General features: G+C 42.2%; 1 long non-coding RNA gene across 1 annotated transcript; it reads left to right on the top strand.

Annotated features, from left to right (window-relative positions):
• Positions 1 to 12,720: 12,720 nt before the first annotated feature.
• Positions 12,721 to 13,161, top strand: LOC114430579 (uncharacterized). The gene is made up of 3 exons (XR_003670002.1): positions 12,721 to 12,763; positions 12,850 to 12,993; positions 13,115 to 13,161. It is a non-coding gene; the product is annotated as an uncharacterized LOC114430579 (long non-coding RNA).
• The last annotated feature ends 2,597 nt before the right edge of the window (positions 13,162 to 15,758 follow it).

Genomic DNA, 15,758 nt, shown 5'->3' on the forward strand with positions numbered 1-15,758 from the left:
CTGCTGTTGTATTGTTATGCCAAAGAGGATCAATCATTCTGAATTAAAATATTGATCTGTTGAGAGCAGAAATCACTGAGAATGCTGTTTCAGCCATGATTCTTCACCTGAGTTCTGCTAAAGTTATGTGAGGCAGAGCACTGATATCTGAACAAAACCTGGTCTGAAAAGGTCTCACGCGGTTTGGTCTTCAAAGAGGACCAGGAGTAAATCAACTCTGCTGGGTCAGCTTTAAATCACACAATCGGTCCTTTTGTCAACACCTGCCCAGCAGCTTTCATCCAAACCCTAACACAATGGGGCCGTCAACTAGTCCTGCACAGTGTGGTCCTTAACTGACCATTAACCAACAACAGGGATCTTAGTCATGTGAGTCAAGATCCCCCCACAGAGGTCCTGAACACATAAAAACTCAGATTCCACACCAGAACAGCAGCAGGACCGAAGAAGCGACGCAGGGGACGAAACGTCTTCAAAACACCATCCTTGAGTCCAGCTGCCGCCATCAGACTCCTGGACACAGCGGCTCTGTTCCACCTTCACTCAAACCAAGTGTGATGTGAAATAGGAGCAGCCAGGTAGCCGTTCTTAGCTAACCTGCACAAAGGGGAGGGACGGAACTTTTGTAACAGTTTGTCTCAGCTCAGTGTGAGAGAGCGGCCTCATCACTCGGTCGTCAACACAGAAATATGAAACAATGGAAACACTCATGTCACATCTTTGACTTCAAGCCACAGAACAGTGACTCACTTCCTCTGAGTCTGAACGTTCTACTAGTCTTCTTACAGATATCAGATCTATCATCTGATACCATCAGTTCATTGTTCACTGACACTGATTGAGACAGTTTGGTTCTGTAAAGAAAATGTATCCTGTCCACTCAGCTGAGTCAGCTGATCACATGCTCTCACATCTCTTTTCTCTGTATTCTGACCACATGACACTTCCTTTCATCACTTCCTGTATTTCAGACCCATCGTTTGTCGGCTCTTCTCTGGACCAAGCCGAGAAGAAACTCTACTTCTTCTTTAGTGAAATTGGGAAAGAGTTTAACTTCCTGGACGAACTGCAGATCTCCTGTGTGTCTCAAGTCTGCAAGGTAACGTAAAAAGTGACAGCAGGATGTGATGTCATCTGATGCTACAGTCTGATGCCTGTGTGTGCAATTACAGGACGATGTGGGAGGACAGAGGACTCTGCAGAGGAAGTGGACGTCCTTTGCCAAAGCAAAGTCCCCCAAACAGCTTCCCTTCAACATCCTCCAGGATGTGTTCACACATGGTGGCTGTCTCCTTCCTGCTGGTGCTCTGCATCTGCGCCCTGATGATTGCTGCACTTTACGTGTGGCAACCAAGCGGCAACCTTCGGGGCTCAAAGTGGAAGCCCATGCGGAAGTGTCAAAACTTGTAATTCACGCTGCAACAGCTGGGGGTTGGCTCCAAAAGCGAGTAATTTCCCATAGACTCCCATGTTAAAATGGCCGACTTCACAGCAGAAAAAAACATGTTTACAGCCTGGTACAAAAAACCACTCTGGTCTCAGATGATAGGTTCCTCTTCCTCCCAACCTGTGTGGCCTTACACTCTGTGTAATGTGCAAAGTGGACTTTAGCCTTTAGTTGTTGAACACACTGTTCTGCTTCGTTTTCACAGACGACGGGATTATTGTTTGATTGTAATGATGGCTGGGAGATCAGTTATCAAGTGATCAATATTTGCACATTTGTAATGTTAGTTTAATTGATTGTGTACAGAGCTGTTGTGTTTGTTTACAATAATGCAGGGATTGATTGTTTATTGTTTTGAATTGATCTCTGACCTCATGTGAATCTGCAGCTTTAATAAATCTTCCTCAACAGCTGGTCTCCTGTTGGTGGAAACACTGCCACCAAAATTTATGACGTTGCGCCACAATCAGGAAGTGCTTTGAAGGCCAGACCGTCCCATTTACCAACGGTTGAGGATCCTCCAGTTTTCCTGGTTACCACAGTGCTGCAATACCGTTACTATAGTAACAGACCTAACAAAGCCAGTGGTTTCTTCGGGCGAGCATAAAACACAGTGAAGAGAACCTTCGGTGCTGGTCGAAGCTGGAGGCGGTAACGTCAGTGTCATCCCACAAAGTCCAGCTCATGCTGAAGCCTGACTGTTTGTCACATGGCCCCAGGTGACGTTAGGTTGATGTTAAAGAAACTTAGAAAAGTTGGGAGGAAGCTGCTGTTTACTTTCAGTTACAGTAGACGGTTTTATTTGTCTGATGACATGTTGTTGCCTTTTCTGCTCCCTCCCCACACACAATGGACATGAGGAGATTCCAACAAAGACACGGAGAGTTAGAGTTGTTTTCAGCATTAACCCATATTGTAATGAGGCCAGGTTAGCTCCTGTTAGCCTGCTAGCTTCAGCCTCGCCTAGCCAGTGCACATAGCCACCTGCTCCTATTCTTATGCGCAAGTATAAAACACATGTGATGGACTGTCAGGACACAGTGGGGCATTATATGAACAGGGAAACACTGATGTAGCAGATGAGGCAGTGCATCATTATAAACACATCCACAAGGTTTGTTGTGAATTCAGCAGTTTTATAAGCAAATAAAAATAAAGACATGCATCTTTTTGTAAGTTAGTGTTTTTAGTGTTTCAGTATTATCTGCATTAAGCAGAGTTTGGTTCATGGTCCAACAACTTTTTGAAACTCAGATGAAGAGAACTGTGTTAAATCAACATGCTGATGTTATTTCATTGATGATATATATATTTAAAGCTCACTTATATTGGTTGTTAATTCAAAAGTATGCTTGCTGAGGTGAGTGATGACGGGGAAACTCTATCAGGTGGACATGAGGGAGATTTGCCAGTGTTTTGTCTCTGTAAATGAGAGAAGGCCTCAGATATGGAGGCTTTGTATCATCCGTTAGTGTAGTGCCACCAGTGTGTTTGATAAAACTGTTGTTTCACTTGGAATTAGTTTCTGTCACCGTGTTTTAAAATCAATGAGTGTTTATTGAATCTGTCTCTGAAATAGTCAGTGTTTACTTCTGTAGCTAAAATAGTTTAACAACCTGTAAAAAACCTGCAGGAAATCTCAACTACTTCATATTATTATATTTCATAATATACTAATGTACTTTTTTTCACCACCAACCCACAGAAGGTGTCCCCCCGTAATGAAGGGCCTCTTCATTAATGTTAGCAGTGGTTGCTAGCACAGTTAATCTTTTTTTAGTTCACCTTTAACCCATGTAGGGAGCATGATTTTTGTTTGTGTAGTGGCAGTGGGATGATTGATAAAATAAAAACACAGCAACATAGAGTAATTATTTATTGTTGTAATCGCTTGGTGGGATCGGGTGTGTTCAGGGAGATGACTATATATCAATATATAGTAATAGATCAATCAGTTAGATAGTGAAATATATTAGCTACATTGATACATTTATCAGTTTGAGATTCTTTAAATATGAGTTAAATATATTACTTGGATGCAAACGATTCACATTTATTTTTTATTATTTATATCTAAGAATTTCATAGCATTAAACGCAGTTAATCGCAATTTGTCATTGTGTACATTTTAGCAGAAGAAAAGTTATTGATCACGTTTCTCTGGCATGTGTGTGTGTGGAGGATCTCTTGCTGATTCGCGTATCATAAGTTTTGAACCCGGACCCTCTCGCACCCAAACCGACAATGATTCCCCTACACCACCATCCAGCTTTGTTCTCTGCTGCAATTGCTTTAATTGTGTTAAACATTTTAATCGGATTCATCATGATGTTTGATTAGCCCTAATTATTATGTATCCACTTCAAATGTAACTTTGTAACAATTGCGTGCAGTGAAACTGAAAGTTTAATGTATTTTATTGTGTCAGCCATGTAGTGTAGTCGAACGAGACTGCACGGATATTCAAATGCCAAACGATCCATGAACCAATAACACACACCGCAATGCATTTTATTCATCACTAGATGTCCTACTCGAGCACTTGTCAATGAAGCCTCGAGTAATGAACCTTTTTCTTGAATCAGGTGTTGAAGCTTCAACAAAGCCTTGAAAACCCATCACTAGCTGTAGGTATTATCTGTAAGACACAAGAAACAGATGCTGAATTAACTATACAATGATCGGATTGTGGGTTTTTAATGATTGTTTATTGTTAATGTGTGATGGTGTGTGAGCTCTTACCTTGTGTTGTGGCCAGGGGTGACAGTCAAAAGAGTCCCTCTTGGAACAAGCAGGCATTTATGGTTCCGGACCAGTCCATTCAGGAAATAGGTGCAGGGGGAAGGATAATTATTTTAGTTATGAGTTTTAAACCAGCTTTTAGCTTTTAATAAAAAGGAATTCCATGTATTCATTGTACATATGTATTGTATTTGGTGTGAGGTGTATGGTGGGGTAAGTGTAATGGAGGGAGAAGGAGATCACCTATCTGGGGATGGGAGAGGACTCCAGGTGTGGCAGCAGCTATTTAAAGCGGCCATTTTGTACGTATGGTGGTTTTTCTGTTGTGTGCTGTCAGGACCACATGCTGCCTGTGGTTCCATTGACAGTAAAAACTATGGACAGAGCTTCCGTGACGTCACCTGTTTGTTTCTGAAGAGCCGTTTTGAGTCTCAGTGGGAGGTTCCGAGACGTGATGACCGCCGCCATGTTGGCAGCGTCACGTCAACTACTCCCGCGTGGCAGGCGAGAATTCTACCACTGAACCACCAATGCTGTGAAACGCTGACATCTAGTGGTGCCATCGCAGGTTGCAGCCTCCTCATTCCAAAATCAATCCCTCCTCCATATAAAGTCAAAAGTTATAAATTCACCTCATTGCATGAGCGGTTGTGTGTAATGACGCGGCTCACCAGCAGAGGGCGTGTGACGGAGCAACAAGCAGGAAACTACAGGGGAGAAGAGACACAAGCATCCACAGATCAGAACAGACACTCTCAGCTCTTCTCTCTGAGACCATGATGATACCGTCACATATCATCACTGCACATGTTTTTGGCTGCACGTCTGGAAATGAGAGGAGACAGAACATTATCATACATGTTGCATAAGTAAAGTCACATGACATGCACCACTGTAAACAAAGGAAATCACATATTTTCAGACTCTTAGAACACAGAGCTGAAGGATGGATGTAAGACAGCAGTTTGTTGACTTTTCTGCCATGTTCAGTTCGTAGCTGCAACACAAGCACAGTCAGAGTGTAGTTATGATCAGCTGAGAGCGGGAGGCGGTCCTTGAACACACCATGAGAACCGCGGAGACTCAATCCAAGGCAGCTCCTCTGCAGGCTGAATGTTCCGCTCGTGTTTTCTGTGTGTGGATGAAAGAGTCCTATATGAACAGGGAAACACTGATGTAGCAGATGAGGCAGTGCATCATTATAAACACATCCACAAGGTTTGTTGTGAATTCAGCAGTTTTATAAGCAAATAAAAATAAAGACATGCATCTTTTTGTAAGTTAGTGTTTTTAGTGTTTCAGTATTATCTGCATTAAGCAGAGTTTGGTTCATGGTCCAACAACTTTTTGAAACTCAGATGAAGAGAACTGTGTTAAATCAACATGCTGATGTTATTTCATTGATGATATATATATTTAAAGCTCACTTATATTGGTTGTTAATTCAAAAGTATGCTTGCTGAGGTGAGTGATGACGGGGAAACTCTATCAGGTGGACATGAGGGAGATTTGCCAGTGTTTTGTCTCTGTAAATGAGAGAAGGCCTCAGATATGGAGGCTTTGTATCATCCGTTAGTGTAGTGCCACCAGTGTGTTTGATAAAACTGTTGTTTCACTTGGAATTAGTTTCTGTCACCGTGTTTTAAAATCAATGAGTGTTTATTGAATCTGTCTCTGAAATAGTCAGTGTTTACTTCTGTAGCTAAAATAGTTTAACAACCTGTAAAAAACCTGCAGGAAATCTCAACTACTTCATATTATTATATTTCATAATATACTAATGTACTTTTTTTCACCACCAACCCACAGAAGGTGTCCCCCCGTAATGAAGGGCCTCTTCATTAATGTTAGCAGTGGTTGCTAGCACAGTTAATCTTTTTTTAGTTCACCTTTAACCCATGTAGGGAGCATGATTTTTGTTTGTGTAGTGGCAGTGGGATGATTGATAAAATAAAAACACAGCAACATAGAGTAATTATTTATTGTTGTAATCGCTTGGTGGGATCGGGTGTGTTCAGGGAGATGACTATATATCAATATATAGTAATAGATCAATCAGTTAGATAGTGAAATATATTAGCTACATTGATACATTTATCAGTTTGAGATTCTTTAAATATGAGTTAAATATATTACTTGGATGCAAACGATTCACATTTATTTTTTATTATTTATATCTAAGAATTTCATAGCATTAAACGCAGTTAATCGCAATTTGTCATTGTGTACATTTTAGCAGAAGAAAAGTTATTGATCACGTTTCTCTGGCATGTGTGTGTGTGGAGGATCTCTTGCTGATTCGCGTATCATAAGTTTTGAACCCGGACCCTCTCGCACCCAAACCGACAATGATTCCCCTACACCACCATCCAGCTTTGTTCTCTGCTGCAATTGCTTTAATTGTGTTAAACATTTTAATCGGATTCATCATGATGTTTGATTAGCCCTAATTATTATGTATCCACTTCAAATGTAACTTTGTAACAATTGCGTGCAGTGAAACTGAAAGTTTAATGTATTTTATTGTGTCAGCCATGTAGTGTAGTCGAACGAGACTGCACGGATATTCAAATGCCAAACGATCCATGAACCAATAACACACACCGCAATGCATTTTATTCATCACTAGATGTCCTACTCGAGCACTTGTCAATGAAGCCTCGAGTAATGAACCTTTTTCTTGAATCAGGTGTTGAAGCTTCAACAAAGCCTTGAAAACCCATCACTAGCTGTAGGTATTATCTGTAAGACACAAGAAACAGATGCTGAATTAACTATACAATGATCGGATTGTGGGTTTTTAATGATTGTTTATTGTTAATGTGTGATGGTGTGTGAGCTCTTACCTTGTGTTGTGGCCAGGGGTGACAGTCAAAAGAGTCCCTCTTGGAACAAGCAGGCATTTATGGTTCCGGACCAGTCCATTCAGGAAATAGGTGCAGGGGGAAGGATAATTATTTTAGTTATGAGTTTTAAACCAGCTTTTAGCTTTTAATAAAAAGGAATTCCATGTATTCATTGTACATATGTATTGTATTTGGTGTGAGGTGTATGGTGGGGTAAGTGTAATGGAGGGAGAAGGAGATCACCTATCTGGGGATGGGAGAGGACTCCAGGTGTGGCAGCAGCTATTTAAAGCGGCCATTTTGTACGTATGGTGGTTTTTCTGTTGTGTGCTGTCAGGACCACAAGCTGCCTGTGGTTCCATTGACAGTAAAAACTATGGACAGAGCTTCCGTGACGTCACCTGTTTGTTTCTGAAGAGCCGTTTTGAGTCTCAGTGGGAGGTTCCGAGACGTGATGACCGCCGCCATGTTGGCAGCGTCACGTCAACTACTCCCGCGTGGCAGGCGAGAATTCTACCACTGAACCACCAATGCTGTGAAACGCTGACATCTAGTGGTGCCATCGCAGGTTGCAGCCTCCTCATTCCAAAATCAATCCCTCCTCCATATAAAGTCAAAAGTTATAAATTCACCTCATTGCATGAGCGGTTGTGTGTAATGACGCGGCTCACCAGCAGAGGGCGTGTGACGGAGCAACAAGCAGGAAACTACAGGGGAGAAGAGACACAAGCATCCACAGATCAGAACAGACACTCTCAGCTCTTCTCTCTGAGACCATGATGATACCGTCACATATCATCACTGCACATGTTTTTGGCTGCACGTCTGGAAATGAGAGGAGACAGAACATTATCATACATGTTGCATAAGTAAAGTCACATGACATGCACCACTGTAAACAAAGGAAATCACATATTTTCAGACTCTTAGAACACAGAGCTGAAGGATGGATGTAAGACAGCAGTTTGTTGACTTTTCTGCCATGTTCAGTTCGTAGCTGCAACACAAGCACAGTCAGAGTGTAGTTATGATCAGCTGAGAGCGGGAGGCGGTCCTTGAACACACCATGAGAACCGCGGAGACTCAATCCAAGGCAGCTCCTCTGCAGGCTGAATGTTCCGCTCGTGTTTTCTGTGTGTGGATGAAAGAGTCCAGATGAGTGTGGGAGCAGCGCTGCAGGCCGACAGTGAAGGAGCTGCTAGCGGACTGTGTCTCTTCATGTTCAGCTCATGTGGAGCTCTGATGATCTCTGCACTTTGCTGCTGGAGAGAGTCCGCGCGCTGCGCAGCGGCTTCTCCCTCTTCTTCCTCTCAGAGATGAAGTCAGACTATCAGAGCTCCATCAGAAGCTGTTTTCCAGCTGAGCCGCATGTTGCTTCAGAGACTCAGAGGACAAACCGACATCTGCTGACATCACTTTGTCCCAGAGTCCGGCTGTTGCAGCAGCATCAGACCCTGATGATGGTGCAGACAGACTTCTATCAGAGCTGCTCGCTGCTTCTCTCGCTGAGCAGGTTGAATAAAGTCCATCACTGTTCTGTTTGTGTCACAGCTGTTATCATGTAAACAGACACAGACAGAGCAACAACAGGGAGGCTGCTGTACATGGAGCAGCAGACTGTTAATGAGCAGATCACTGCTGAATAACAGAAGCTCTAGTTCAGCTCCACACTTCAGAGCTACAGCCTCAGCACTCTGTTGTTTCATCATTAGGGGTGGGCGATACTGAAGATTTCAGTATCGATCCGATACCAAGTAAATACAGGGTCAGTATCGCCGATACCAATACCGATACCGATACTTTTACTTTGAAATTTCATGATCATAAATAATTATTTTTTGCCTTCTTTTTTGCCTTTAAATAGATTATCGTGATTAGCAGAATAATAATACACAAGAAACATTTGTTAAGTAAATCAAGCTGCAAACAAAAGTGCAGAACTGTTTGAAATTTTAACTTCACAATCATGTCAGCAATGCTCCTTGTGACAGCCATGGCTCTTTGTGAATCATGTAGGTGAAACAGCATGACTAAGATGAAGACTTTTATAAAAGTTTAACACCTATCTGCATGGAGCCTAAATATGAAGAATAAAGATCCTTCAACAGTTATCACCAAAGCATAATCATATTAATCATACTGAAATACATATCATTATATAAACTTATATAATTACATTATTAGATATATTTTGGAATTTGAGAAAAACGAGATTTATTTCAGGTGGTGATATGACAGTTCAGTCATTCTGCTAAAATTGCATGTCTTATTACTGCACTCAGAAAGACAATATTAATTCATGCTGCAGATTACTGAATCTAAACCTTCACTTTTTTAAATCATCTACCTGGATATTTATGAGTGTTTTGCAGTAAAGCCTTTGTCAGTGACCACTGTCTCTGGTTCATGTTTGGGGATCTGCCTCTTCCTCCTCCCTCTGTTTACTCTGCAGCTCGAGGTCTTTGGGCTCTGCTGCTTTATGTTTGTGTAAATGAGTTGTGTTTCCACAGCGGCAGGTCGCTTTCCTGCACCTCACAAGTAGCAGTTTCTTCTTCTCGTCTGTCGCTGTGAAATAACTCCAAACAGCGCTCCTCTTCCTCTCTGCTGTCTCCAGCACGCTAGCTGCACTTTACAGCCAATCAGGAGCTCCGTCTGCTCCGGCCGAGTGGAGAAGGAGGGGGAGGGGCGGAGTGTGCCTGCGCACTGAGCAGAGTGAGAGAGGAGCGCTGTTTGCACCGCGAGTAAAGTTGCTGAAGATATAGAAGAGAAACTTCCACAGAAATATCGATCTAATCACGCCAGTATCGAGTAATTACTGATCCTAACGTTGGTATCGATACTATCGATATTTAGATCGATTCGCCCACCCCTATTCATCATGTGACTGTTTACAGTCATGATAACCTGCGGCCGCTTTCTGACGTCATGTGATCGTTGTTCCTTCCTGCAGCGTCACACAACAGGGGACTCAACAAAGTCTGCACAGTGACAGAGAGCTGTGCGCACATGTTGTATGAGTCACATGTTCTGATCAACTCGAACATTTCAACCATCTTCAGCAGTTTTTAATTACATTTTATTGATGGAATGCAGGCAGTGAGATTCAGGGTATATAAATACAGTTTATTTTATTTCTTATATTTTATGAGCTCACACAGACATGAATAAACTCCATGAACTCCACAGTCCTCCTGAACAGATGTGTGTTATCTTAAGAATAACATGCAAAGAATATTGGAGAATACAGACCATAAATCCACAATATAGAAGTAATATATACAGTGAAATAAAAGAAGACTGAGCCATCTGAGGCTGCACTGCAGCGCCACCTGCTGGCAGAGCGCCGTCACAGCAGGGACACAGTGACATTAAAGCTGTTTTTATGTCACAGTTCTTTACACGTGATGAACACAATAAATGAAACAAGTGTACAAAAACAGTTACATCACACTTAAATTGTTCTGATCTATAAACATTGATCATGAATAGGTACAGATCAAACAAACTGTCCGCTCCAATCAGATTCATGTTTCTGTTCTGGCACATCGTTGACACATTCAAATCCTTCACGATCATTTATTGTCAAATCGCACATCCCTAGTTAGAGAGAGCAGACTCAATCTCATCCTCTCCATACTTGGACCAGAGATTGTGCTGGACTGTCCTTTTGACTTCCTCCAGTCTGGTTTCACAATCTTTCATTGTCTTTCCCAGGTCTGCCTGCAACTGCGCGCTCAGCTTAGCTTCTTTATCCACCCCTTCAGCCTCTGTGATGTCCGCCAACAGTCCGGTCCAGTAGTCATCATTACTCACTGACTTTCCTGGCATGAAGGGTAAGTGTTTTGAACTCCTCTTGTAGCTCAGTCTTTGTCATGTTCCCAGCAGCCCAGCTCAGGTAGTTTGCTTGTTTGGTGAAGGCACTTTTCAACTGACGACTCAAAGCTCTTCTTTTCCTTTTATTGCAAGTTGGTATGATGACATTAAGTTGCAGTGGCAATGGTGATTGCTTGGTTTGGTTTGATTAGAATCACTTAACCGCCTAGAATCGCCTAGGTTGATAACCTTAAAGACAAATTAAACCTGGTGTTAAACACTTTTCAAGATAACACAATAAATTTAACTAAAGCATAACATTGTAGCTATTTTTGCTAACTAAACAGCTTTCATTTCAACTTCAACTTAAATTGTTCATGAACACAAGTAGTACATTTGTCTATTTACAAAGTCCAGTCTTCACCAGTTGTCTTTGTGTCTTGCCTTAAGCTGAGAGTTCCATGGTGCTGAGGCTTACTGACTGTAAGGTGTGTGATCCATGCTTCTTCTGCTCTGCTTCATCCTGTGCTGATCTGCAGTTCATTGATTGCTGAGCTCCATCTAGTGGACAGACAGTAGAAGTGAATCAGGAAATGTCTTTCAGACACTTGTTGGACCGGTTTCACCGTCACTGACGTGTTCAGACTGTGAGGCTGTGAGGAAGTGACGGCGTCCTCAGATCAGATTGTGTCAGACAGCAGGACTGAGGAGGACCAGGAGCAGCTTCTTCTCCACACAGGAAGCTGGAAAGTGTCTGTAAGCCCATCTGAACTGATCCAGCAGGTGAGAGTCCTTCCAGAGAAATCTCTCCATGTCTGATCACACTGTGCTGCATCACTGACTGATGGTACAGTACAGATGTTTCTGCTGCTGATTGGCTGCTTTCTCTTTGCTCTTTGATGACTTTTATAGCAGATGAACAGCTGTTTCAGAACAAGTTGTGTTACTTGTAGTGTTTTTCTGTTCGAGTCACAGCAGACTGTAGAACACAGCTCTCAGGTCACATGATCAGTGAGGAATGCAGGGAGTGTCAGAACCGGTCTGACAGCTGGATGAGTTTTTGTGTTCACTGAGCTGTGTGGAGTTACTGTAATTCAATTCATGTCAGACAGACAAACAACAAGCGTCTCTGTTGATCGTTCTCTCTGTAAAGTTCAGCAGCTTCATTTGCTCTGAAACTCAGATCGACTCGTTCAAAGCTTCAAGCGGAGAAAAGGTCGCTTTATTCTGACTTTATCAGATCAGTCTGTTTCAGGTTTAACACGCCTGTGGTGCGTTTTATTTTTCATGAATTCATATTGATGATTGAAACTCATCAGAAGAAACATTTTCTCTTCAAGGGTTCATAAATATGTGAATCTAATATTTGCCATGAGGAGAAGTGTGTCAGTCCTCAGAGCTCAGACAGTAGCTGCTCATGTGTTTGTCCTTTCTATAGAAAACAGTCCACAGACTGTTACAGAGGAAGGTCTCAGTGCTTCACTCAGTCTGTTCACACTGTGACAGAAACACACATGAACACATGTTCATTTATTCACATGTTCACACATGGAGAGAAGTGACAGAATTCTAAAGCAAACACTGAATGTGTGTGTGCACTGTTCCACTTACAGCATGTGACATCAATAATAACAGCATCAGAGATGTTGGTGTGTTTACAGACTCACCAAAATAAAAGCCTGAGAACCAAACCTGGTCTGAGGCTCTGATGCTAAGCTAACAGCATGATTAGCCTGTTAGCATCTACATGAAGGATCAATAACAACATGCTGACTGTGTGTTTCTGTGTCATGTTGCTGTGTTTGTGTGAAGGTGTGAGCTCTGCTATGAGTCAGTGTGAGGACAGAGAGGAGGGAGTCCCTCCCTCTAAAAGCCCTCTGTGTGGGGACCATGAGAGCCGGACCAAAGCTCAGAGGTAAGAGGACCGTCTCTGACTGTCCATGACTCTTCTCCATGTCAGAGCTCACACTCACATTATTCACACATCTGTGTGTGTTCAAGAACAAAGCAGCAGCACACTGCACACTCTGCTGGACCTGGACCTGGGCCTGGACCTAGACCTGCCAGCTGTGTGTCCATGAAGAGTGATCGGTCAAAGGATCGGCCCCCTTATTTCAAAGATGTTGATCCATCTGAGGGTCAAAGGTCAGAGTTAATGTCACAGCTGCAGTTTGTTTCCATCATTATTAAACATTTAAAGTGTAACATGATGTTCAGCATCATTTTTCCAGAAGAAGCTCAGAGTCAGTGTTTGTGATTCTATCAGGATCCAGGATGTGAGAGCAGACTCTGCTGGACCTGGACCCAGCTGTGTGTCCATGAAAAGTGATCGGTCGATGGGTAAGCCCATTAATTTCAAAGCTGATCAGCCATCTGATGATCAAAGGTAAGAATCACTCTGGAAGTGTCTCCATGCTGTGATGAGCTCTGCTGGACTCTTGGGGTTGTATGTGTCTGTTTGCTCTGCAGGTGGTTGATGGTTTGGAGCATCTGTAGCACAGAGTAATGCATATTTACAGTGCTGCTTCAAAGTGTATGAATCATTTAAAATCTTCTATATGTCTGCATAAATATGACTTAAACATCTGCCTCACTGTACTAGAAAGGCAGCCCACTGAAACAAAGTATGGAAAGACATTTTAGTAATAAAACATTTAAATAAATGATAGATTCATACACTGTATGTAAATATTATACTAACAGACAATGCTCCGCTAGTACATTAGGCTAATACAGCAATACTGTGTATTTGAACTCTTAAAACTAGCTGACGGCGAGTAAAGGATCCATACTTCAGTTCAATGTGAATCAGTCTGTCATTAACAGATTCATGTTAGCAGACCGTAGCTAAAACTGACATCATGACTGACACACAGCATGCAGCATGACACCTTCACTCTTCATCTCCATCTGGACTCGTCTGAACCACAGGCAGTCCAGCAGTAAAGTTTATTTGTTGGCCTGCAGAATTCAGCATTGATCGTGTTTCGGGTCATATTTATGCAGAAATATAGAAAGTTTGACCAACTTCCCAAAACGACTGTAGCTGTCAGCCTATATGTAGCTAGGAGCTAGTCTCCTCCTCCTCAGATTCCCAGGGTCCTGGTTTGGATTTTTGCACGTACCTCACACTGCTGATTATTCTGACTTGAACACAGCCTGTGCAGAACTTTAAGGTGGCTTCTGTTCTTCGGTATTTTTGGTTGAATTTGGTCAAATTGTGACCAAATAAATTGTGTGATAACAGTTTTTCAGTCTCTTGTAGTGGCCATCATGGACACTGATCCAGCTCTGTGTCCATGAAAAGTGAACATTTCAAAAATGTTGATACCACTTTAAGTCCTGTTTCTGTAACTTAGCAGAGTTCTTCAATGATCATGTGGGTCTGCTTGGCTCTGTAAAAGACCCATAAGCAGGTCTGTGTTTGTAGTTGTATAATAGAAAGTATCAGTATGTATTTATGTTGTCATGTTATCATCTCATGGTGGTTTCTGAAGGCTTTAAGTAAAGGACATAACAAAGGTCTGCAGTGTGATGATATAGACTCTATATCATCACACTGCAACATTGTCTGACTGCGATTCATTACAAACCCATCCTGCTGCACATCGTTTAATGTTAAAGAGAAACATGGTGAGTGGAAGATTTAACTGAACTCTTAAAGCTGTGCTGGCAGCCATTAAAGCAGAATATGTGAAGAAGAACAAATTACAAACCTGCTGGATGCAGCTGAACAGTGTGGAGTCAGGATAGTTTTCATTTTTAATACACACATTTTGTGTATTAATTAATTTTCTTCACCAGTCCATTGACTGTTGCACTTTGTATTTATTTCAGTCTGAGGTTTCAGTTTCTTTCATCTGAAATAAAGGCCTTCAATGTATTTGCCTAGGACTACTTTTATTCATGGTAACAGAGCTAGCTGTGCCCCAGGTGAACATTTCCTGCATTGAAAACTGACAATAGATATTACTGAAACATATGAACATGTGGACACAGGGGAAGCTAATAAGACACAAGCTAGACATCAGCTCAGACCTTTGACTTGGAGCAAATGTGAACAGCTGGACCTCAGTGACTTTAATTGAACCCCCCCTGGTCTAAATCAATGTGAACATATGATGACAGTGGAAGTGGAATGGAACTCTTAAAGCTGTGCTTCAGTCATTAAAGCAGCAGCAACAGGTTCAACATGAGCTGGATGTGTGGAGTTGGGATAGTTTTCATTTTTTAATACAACAATGCTTGTTTGTCACCAGTCTGTTGACTGTTGTGTATCTGTTTAAAGTGAAAACACATCAAAACACTTAGTGAAGTGATTGTGTTGTTAAATGCTGATGTTTCTGTCACAGACTGCAGCAACCCAGTGTTCAGACTCCTGCTCAGGACGCCATATTTATGGTGAGTACAAACAGCTTCTAACTACAACACAACAGTCCTGGTGCTTTACAGAGACCCAGAGCCTGACCCCTGAGCAAGCATTCACAGAGACAGAACTGTGGTAGTAATACTTATAACTACAGCAGCTGTGCATACACAACACTTCATATCTAATGTTGTAGATTCAAGTAATACATGTATGAACATAAGCTGTAATATCATGAAACACTAAACTGTTATTCTGCTCCTCAAAGTCTGAGAGTTTATACTCTGTTGTTCTGTTCCAGCTGCTGGAGGAGAACATTGTCAGGTTTGTGAAGGACGAGCTGAAGAAGATCCAGAAGCTCCTGAGTCCAGATTACCCAGAATGCTCAGAGAGTCAGAGGGAGGATGAGGAGGATGAAGAGCAGAGGAGCAGCAGAGAGTCATTAGTGCAGATCACAGTGCACTTCCTGAGGAGGATGAAGCAGGAGGAGCTGGCTGAGCGTCTGCAGAGCAGTAAGAGGATTTGAAGAGCTTTAACATGATGG

This window comes from Parambassis ranga, unplaced genomic scaffold, assembly GCF_900634625.1.
Source record: "Parambassis ranga unplaced genomic scaffold, fParRan2.1 scaffold_24_arrow_ctg1, whole genome shotgun sequence".
Lineage (NCBI taxonomy): Eukaryota > Metazoa > Chordata > Actinopteri > Ambassidae > Parambassis > Parambassis ranga.